We start from the raw sequence: 2425 nt of genomic DNA, 5'->3' as shown, positions 1-2425 counted from the left end.
TATTTTATAATCTTACTGTCCAGTGAAAACCAGGTATCTCCAAATTTGCTGAATTTGTATTTTTAGGATAAAATCTTTTAGGGACCATTTTACTACAGAATGAGTACTTTTACCTTTTGCTGAAAATACTTTTACTTAAGTGAAGGTTTTCTTGTAGGGGAGTATCACAGTGTGGTTACTGAAGTAAAAGATTTGAATACTTCTTTCATCACTGCACTCAGAGAATCAAAGTAAATGCATGTCAAGAAATTTTGTAATTGTTCTGTAAAAATATAAAATCATAGCTTTGTGTAATAAATTAACCCAAAAAAGATAATAGCAAGTGGATTGATAATTTGATTTTATACTTCTGAACGTTTTCGCAAGTCAACATAATTTTACTGTCAAAAAGTTGAATGTTCAGCTTCTTTATCTTTCCACAAATAATGACACACACACATTAGGGTACAGTGGTTACGCCCCCTGTGGGAGTGCATTGGTAATAACTTTATTGCAAAAATACAGGTTCCCTCTTTCCCCGAGCAACACCACCCCAGAACTGACACACAGTCTACACACACCCACAAACAATAAACCACCTGCAGTAGTTAACTCTTCACCTCTCTCTCACTGTCACTGACCACCGCATCATTCACAAACACACACTTTCATCCTTTAGTTTACATTCATTCGCTCTCTTTCTCTCGTTTGCTCTCTCCCTCCTTGTTGCTCTCTTTTTGCATTCCATTGGTTAAAACATAGTAGTAGATGCAGAACAACAAAGTTCACCAGCAGCATTAATCATGAGATCTCCTCCTCCTCTCCGTCCGTGTCGCTGCCAGAGTCCATGAGAGCGCCCGCGGGTGGGTGTGTCTGCCTCCTGACTGTCTCTCATACAGGATCGTGAGGGAAGGTTGATTTGCATAGCGGACTCATGCGCTACAATTGGCTACATTCTCCCACATCCAGAACCAAAAAAAAAAACAAAAAAACAACAAACAAACAAACAACAACAAAATTGGAACCTAAATGAAAATAAAAACAGCAATGTTAAATACGCTCTCTGAGTTAAGTGCCAACCTTTGGTTTAGTTACAACGATCAATCAACATCAGTAAATTCTTGATGAACTTTACATTGGCCAGTTGTTTTATAAGGACTTTGTTATTTCATATAATATTTAATAGAATAAAGCATATAATAAATGTACTCTACACATGTCAGAATGCTCCTCAGTAAAGGGGGGAGTGAATTAAGTTATAACTGTTCGTTACTGTGTAATAACTGTTCATACAACTGAGGAATGGTTGACATCTCTGAAGAAGATAGCTCACTGGCTGAAAATATACCTCTAATACATATATATCATATAAAGCATATTCATATTAGACATGTCACTGTCTCAGGCTGAAGATGAGCATTTTCTATTCACATCTGAGGTCTCAAACCCAGTATTCAGTGGGAGGGAGAAATAATAAGTGTGAATTCATAAGTGCCACTGAAGTTCACCTGAGGCCTTTAAGTAAAACAAACGCCATCGACTTCTCTCCAGTTGCCTCTCAGTCAAATAGCCTTCAGAAAGTGCACTTCTCCCGAGTAACCTTGCAAAGCGCACTTGAGTCATCTCTCTTTTCATTAATAAAGCCTAAGAGAAGGGTTTCCTAACCTACATACTCTCATTCCATCTCGACTTTCCTTCCCTGTTGGCCTATTTCTGGTGCTACTGTTTCCTGTTAGGAAGAAAGAAAGCAAGCGCGAATAAAAGAGAAGAAGAGAAAAGGAACGAGGAAAGAAGCAGAGAAAAAGGAAGCGCTTTTCTTGTTTAATCTCCCGGTAGAAACGGGAGAGCTGTCATTAGGTCGGCGAGCGGTTTGGGGGGGGCGGAAACTCCAGCTAGACACTTGTGAAGTGCACTCCACTCCTATTTGAAATGCAGACATGAGGAAGTACCACTTTAAGTTTATCAATATTCGTTAATTATCATTATCAACATTCCATAAGGTCTTATTAATTAACATACAGGTTTCATACATGAGTTTTTCTGTACATGACTTTTAGTTATTAGAGAGTTCGGTCTCGGGCGGGTTTACTGTGCGCGCACACAGGAAGAAAAAAAACAAACAAACCCAAAAACAAAAAGAGAAAAAATATGGCTGTCCATCTGAAACAGACCCAGTTCGGCTACGTGTGCGTCCAACAGGAAATGCCCGTGAAGAAAGAGGAAGAGGCGTGGCTACTTGGTAAGAGCCTCCCCCTGAGCTGAGGGTCCTGTGAGGGTTGGAGGACGAGTCTGCCGAGAGCTCAGGTGCCAGTCAGACCCGGGCCAGTGAGCGAACCAAGCCGACAACACCACTGAAAGCGGCATGCTCGCCAGGCTGACTGCACAGGGGAACCCTCTGAAAACCCAGGGGGAGACGAGAAACAACAGTCCCGGGGAGTAGGGAGGG

General features: G+C 41.1%; 1 protein-coding gene across 1 annotated transcript in view; it reads right to left on the bottom strand.

Moving 5' to 3' along the window:
- Window positions 1–445: 445 nt before the first annotated feature.
- Window positions 446–2425, bottom strand: part of usp54b (ubiquitin specific peptidase 54b) — a gene marked incomplete in the record, with an annotated part of 66864 nt that continues 64884 nt past the window's right edge. The window contains 1 exon segment of the mRNA XM_035669823.1: window positions 446–2425.

Source organism: Morone saxatilis, unplaced genomic scaffold, assembly GCF_004916995.1.
Source record: "Morone saxatilis isolate NCDOM2014 unplaced genomic scaffold, NCSU_SB_2.0 Contig1, whole genome shotgun sequence".
Classification (NCBI taxonomy): Eukaryota; Metazoa; Chordata; class Actinopteri; family Moronidae; genus Morone; species Morone saxatilis.
This window is presented reverse-complemented; position numbering and strand designations above follow the sequence as displayed.